This window comes from Frankliniella occidentalis, unplaced genomic scaffold (assembly GCF_000697945.3).
Source record: "Frankliniella occidentalis isolate FOCC.00 unplaced genomic scaffold, Focc_3.1 Scaffold33, whole genome shotgun sequence".
Classification (NCBI taxonomy): Eukaryota; Metazoa; Arthropoda; class Insecta; order Thysanoptera; family Thripidae; genus Frankliniella; species Frankliniella occidentalis.
Window position 1 is genome coordinate 1,263,633 of NW_026267163.1, and position 6,201 is coordinate 1,269,833.

Sequence of the window (6,201 nt, forward strand, 5' to 3'; positions counted from 1 at the left end):
GGGGGGGAGGGCAGCGAATAAGCAGGGGCCCACGAGCCCGGCCGGGTTACGCCTAATGTTTGCGTGATAGGATCTGCCACGCTGCTGGGGAGAGCCCCGCCCGCCGGCTGCTTCGGAACACCGGGCTCCGGGCCGGTGCTGTTCCGGCTCCAGGCCCATCCCACCTTCACGGACATAAGCAGCTCATCTTTGAACATGACTTACCAGTTTAAAACGATTCGAAAAGTGTGTTTTCTCAAATCCCCTGCCTGAACGCAATGTGTGTGTATGTGTGTGTGTGGGTGGGTGGGTGGGTGCGTGTTTAGGGGGGGGGGGGGGGGGGGGTTGGGTGGTTGGGGGGGGGGGGGGCGAGCTGACACAGCTGCTTCCGACGTAATCTAACGGTCAGGCCACGGCGTGTACCGAAAGTCTTGCTCTCACTCCTTTACCCGCCCCGCCCCGCTGCCCTCCACGCCGTGACCCTTGTTGCCGCGCTGCTAAGTTGCACCTCTTTCGCCCCGTGTCCGCTCGGCGGCGCGGGTACACCGTACAGCCCCGGGAGGCGCCCGGGATCCGCCCGGCCCGGCGCAGAATGGGAGAAAGCTCTCTGGGTCGATGGCGACACGGGCACGGGCTGGGAGAGGAGGAGGAAGAAGAAGGAAGAGGAGGAGGAGGAGGCCCACGGGAGGCAGCCCGGGCGGGCCGGGGGGCGGCCAGGCCAGGACCAGCCTGCCTTGTTTCCCCGCCGTACACCTGGGGCTGGGCGAGCTGGGGTCACACCTGAAAGGGGTGGCCTGCCTGGCCTCGGCACCAGCTCGTCTAGCGTCTGGTGGCCTTAACATTTTAAGTCACGGTCTAACTCACTCCTCCTCCTCCTCCTCCTCCTCCTCCTCCTCGTCATCCTCGTCTTCCTCGTCATCCTCGGCATCCTCGCCCTCTTCTTCGTCCTCTTCTTCGTCCCCCTCTCCCTCGTCCTCCTCTTCCTCGTCCTACTCTTCCTCGTTCTCCTCTTCCTCGTCCTCCTCTTCCTCGTCCTCCTCTTCCTCGTCCTCCTCTTCCTCTTCCTCGTCCCCTCGTCCTCTCGCACTATTGCCTCGCGGTGTGCGACTAACCGCGGCCCTCTCTCTCTCTGTCAGTAATCGCTTTTTGAGGGGAAAATAAAACGAAATCGTCGTCCAAAACAGGTTTTCCGCCGACCACATGAGTCAGGTGCTCATTACATACGGAGGGGCGAGGGCACGGTGAGACCATCGGTGGGCGAGTGACAGTGGCACCTCGCAGCTGATCTAGGCCAGGCAGCTGCCTGCAGCTGCGTGCAGCTGCGCGATGGAGGTGTCATGAAGTGCAGCCCAGCCCCGCCGGCCGGCCGGCTGCCAGGCCACAGGAGGCCAGAGGCGGGCTGGTAGCCACAAGATCAGCTGATCTGAGGTGGAGGGGGGCCGGCTCGACGCCAGGTCGTTGGCCCCGCAGTGCCCAGCTGACTGACAGAGCGCTGCGCCGCGCCACGCCGCTCCCGTTGAGGTGGTCTCTCTAGAGGACTCATCATTGCCAGAATGAAAACTGGTGGTAACGTGCGTAGGCGCAGCTCAGGCATAGCAGGCAGGAAACCCTCCCGTCCGAGTTTCGCTCGCTGACCTTAGCGCCTTCTGGGCCCGAGGTAGGCAACCCTCCCACACGGCCGCATGCGGTGGAGTATAGCTGGTAAAGCGGACGGGGTTTTTCAGCCACTAGCACAGGGAGAATATAACGAACGGGTAAAGCGCGTCTCCGTGCGAAAGTAAGACGTGGTTTTACTTTAGTAAAGACACGCGTGTGTGGTACTCCAGCTGAAAGTAAGACCATGTCTCTCACTTCCGTTATGGGTCGCGCGGGAAAATGGCGGCATTGTCGAGCAAGGGAGCCAGTTTTTGATTTTCCGGATAAGGAGCAGGGGCGGGAGGTTCATTATTACGGTTATGGCTGCGCCGCACGGCCCCGCAGATTTGGATGTCGCACAATAATGACCGCGAAACTCATTTGGGCTGAGTCCAAAATACTAAATAGGACGTCGTGCCCGCCAACTGCTCAACGGGGAAAACGCGTCGGAAATGGTGAAACGACGAAGAAGATTGCACCCTGGAAATCAAATTTCTTTACATAATGCATACAACTTTGAACCCCGGAAACTTTTAATCAATCACTTTCCAATTAATTTGTTATCTGCTTAGAAGAAACATAACAATCAAAACAAGTTTGTGTACCGAGGGGACCAGAACAGCATTAAAACTTATTAGTCGACCTTGAAACAAATAAAAAGCCATTGGAATAAGATTACCTTGGGTTACGATGATTTTAGAGTCAAATGTAAAATTTCTTGATGCATATCACTCTAAATGACAAGGGACGTTTATGTGCTCCTTGCAAAGGTGCGTCTCTTTGCACATCTTCTAAGACGCAATTTTGAAGCTCAATTAAATAGTGGCGAATTTTGTACCAATAATTGGATGCAAGACAAAGATGCCCCTGCTATTCATTTGGATGGAAGCCTTTGATTTTCATGGGTATGATGAGACGATGTGAAAAATGGTAAGGGGTCTGTGTGGGGCACTGGTGCGGGGCGGGGCGTGTGTTGTTGGGGGAGCGGGGGATGGGGGGAGGCCCACACTGGCCCCCGGGCTGCTGCTAGCGCACTCTCGCTCCTGCGGTACGGCCCCGGCTGGCCGAGCTATGAATATGAATCACAGTATTAACATGTTACAGGACATGGTTCGTGCTGATCCGGTCCGGTCTAGTTTAGGAAGTCGGGCGCGCCGTCCGAGCGGTGCTGCGGTGGGCCCAACAGACCGGGGGTGCGGCGCGGCAGCAGCGGGGCGGGGCGGCCCGTAACAGCGCGGCTCACACCTCGCGTGCGCCGCGACCCGAGACGACCCCCCGCCTCGCGCACCCCACCCCCTCTCCCCGCTCACCGATCCGCTCCGGCACTCAGCGTCGTCGACAATTTTCAAACGAGCATTTTTCACGACGTGCGCGCACGCACGCACGCACCCGGCGCAGGCAGCTATGCCCGGCGATCGAACAACGCGTGCAAAGCTTATCGAGTTTTCTCTCACTTTTTATGTGGCGTGGTCTTTGGATGTGCAGAGAAGCAGGGTGCAGAGTCATTCATGAGAATCCCTCATTGGATTCTCCTTTATTTGCGCTGGCAGGGGCAGGCTGGCTATCGTGTGCCTGTTTAGGGTCTGACCGCCGACCTGACCGCCGCGCGCACCCCTCACCACCTTGCAGCGGGGTGTACTTATGCCTTTTCCTCTACAATGCGCATGTTTATGCATGTGGGTAGCAGAGCGCGCACCCCCCCCCCTTTCCATTTATTTCTTTCTTTTCCAACATCCTTCTGGTAGAGTCCAATATAGGATGTGCCCCCCCCCCCCTGCTTCCCACTTCTCTGCAACGCCCAATTCATTCTCTGGTCGGAAAGTGTGTGCGAGTGAGTGAGCGCGCGCGTGTATGTGTGAGGGAGGAGGAGTGAGAGAGAAGGGGGATAAGTCAAGGGGAGGGAGGGGGCGCTCGGCTCCCTATTTGCGTGTGATTTAGTTTCCAGTATCTGATGTGGCACGCAGCGTTGCACGGAAGGCATTTCCTGTATTTTGTCTGCAAAACGAGCCAGACCCCCCTTCACTTGCTGCCCTCCCGCCTTCCGCAGCGCATCGAGGAGATAACGCACTATCGCACTGTATTCTTTCATTCCGCAGATAGAGTTATTGACAAATATATGGGCAGGGACGCGCGAAGAACGGACGACCCGACGCGGACGAGACGAGGGTGGATTTGAGCCGGCGTGCTAATAACATTTTCATAACGCGGTGATCCAGCTCCTGATGTTCAGCGGCTCGAGCGGCCCCAGTGGCTCCTACAGGCGGGCCCTGCCGGGGCCCTGCGGACGAGCGGCTGTGGCAAGTTGTCATACCGGCCGCTGCAATTTCCACTTGGTGCCAACTCCCACGTGGGCGGAATCCAATTTAGATTAACCTGGGGGAGGATCAATGGTTGTCGTCCGTCGCCCCGCGCCCGCGGCGCTAGTGGTGTTGAGCCCCACAGGGACTGAACCTCATCTCTCTGTCACCCCCCCTCCCCATCCAGTGCTATTCCGCGGCCCACGTATCGAGTGGATATGACATTGACATTTGACGGACTTATATGCTCTGGATTTCTATCGCGGAACGAAAGAGGATCATTGACGGAAAGTTTCACGGAAAGGAAATGGAGGTTGCCGACAATAATGGTGCGTACTAAGCATGGCTTTACGGAATTTGTACTCTGAAAATCATAGGTGCCCTTGTAATACCTTTTTGGGATATATTTCTACGTATTTCAATACAATTTTGTATTTTATGGTTGTTATATTTGGGAACTTGTCATGTAGAACGTTGACGCAATATATATCATGCACCCGTCTTATGATTAAGAGTCTATTTGAGTCTAATGTGTTATAAAAAACACTGAACTGTATTCAACCCTAACATGAGGGCGAGTTCACATTTTTTTGGTCAATTGTCAATTGCAGTTTTGCTTGGATGAAGTTGCAATCCAAACCGCAATCGCGCAAAGTCTGTGAAACGCATTGGTGGTGTTAATATTTTCGTTGCAATTGTTGTATACTGAAATAATATTTTGTTCAAATATTTTTCATAGTTTGGGAATCTAGAAAACATGTGTCTCTTGTCGATGTGTCACATAGTATCCGACAGGGGAACTTTTTTGCCCGGGCAATGCCCTCGGCCGCAACAGCAGCCGGAGGTCGTGGGTGATACGATTCAAATGAAATACAGATGGGCGGTTTGCGGGCGTTACGGCACAGGTGAACGGTGAACTTCGCGATAAGGACCCTTTTGTCGCTTCATAATGAATAGATGACGTCAACCGCGGACTTATCTCGAACTGCCATGCCGCACTGTTAAAAGCTTTCAATAGCATCGCAAGCTTTTACCGGTGCGATGAAGGCAGCTCTCATTCTTTAACTTCGACCCGAGTCGTAGCCCGGGCGCTCGGCAACTCAATTGACACACACACTGGCGTAGCGACACCCGTCGATGGTGTACAAGTCGGACTGGCTCGTCGTTGTTGAGTTTACTACGAGGTTAACGCGTTGACCTGCGCCTTTTTTCTTCACTTACTTACTCCGGGGGGGAAATGACAGAGGAGAGGGGGGGGGGCTATCATCAATCATGTAGTTAAAGAAGGCCCCCGTCTTGTTGGCGGTAATGGTGGATTCTTAGGAGAGGGAGAGGGGGGGGGCAGGGTGACACGGTGACAACGCACGCACTCGCCATGCAGCCGCCGCCGGGGCAACGCCCCGGCCGCGTCACGCGAAAAACTGCGGGAGAAAAAAAGTGTCGTAGTGGAGATGCTGGGATTTGAACCCAGGACTTTCAGCATGCGAAGCAGACACTCTACCACTGAGTTACATCCCCGGACGAGAAACGGGCGGCGACCTGCGGCTCCGCTATCCCCGCCCGCCCGCCAGCGGAGCGAGCCTTGTCGAGCCGCCCCCCTCCACTACGCTCGGCTCCGCGCCGCCTGCCTTCCCCTCCGCCACCGCGCCGCCTGCCCGCCCACCGCGCGCGCTGGTCTCCGCAGAAGAGTAAACCGCGAACAAAATGTAAACCAATCCAAGAGATTCATGATCGCAGAAATGTAATTCTTAAATACTTTGTCTACCGTTTTCTACAAATTGCTCGCATACCGTCTCCTTTTCCTCTTGAGAAATTGGCGCGTTCTTCGAAAGCGTTACGCCTTTTCTAGTGTGCTGGGTCTTTTGCCTCGCACTGATGCAGTGTAAAGTGAAACACGTGTCTGGAGGGGTCAGAGATGTAACCGGTAGAGAGATCGATTCGAATGGCTTCCGCTGTGCGCACGAGTTCCGGTACGGAGCAAGCGGGGTAGAACAACAACAACAACATGCAGTGGTGCTGGACGGTCAGCCTGCCGGCCCGGCCCCGGCTGGTTTGGCGCTCCCGTTTGGTCACGGCGTGTTGTCAAGGCGATTTCATGATGTATAATGTACGACGGGGGGGATGGGGCGGACGGACGAGCGGGACGACAGGGGCACAAGCACCCTCACTCAGCCCAGACCACTTCGACCTATCGCATCTTATTGCTCAATCGTGGGGAAATTTTCTCTCAGCCCCTCGTTGGTAAATAATTTCCCACCCATTTGACGCGAGCGCGCTCTGCCGGGTGGGA

The 6,201-nt window shown here is 55.8% G+C and overlaps 1 long non-coding RNA gene and 1 other non-coding gene across 2 annotated transcripts in view; one reads left to right on the forward strand and one right to left on the reverse strand.

The window, feature by feature from the left end:
* LOC127749135 (uncharacterized) overlaps nucleotides 1–6,201 on the forward strand; it is a 111,819-nt gene that overhangs the window by 75,337 nt on the left and 30,281 nt on the right. The gene's annotated exons all lie outside the window — the stretch shown is intronic.
* Nucleotides 5,358–5,429, reverse strand: Trnaa-cgc (transfer RNA alanine (anticodon CGC)). The gene has a single exon. It is a non-coding gene; the product is annotated as a tRNA-Ala (tRNA).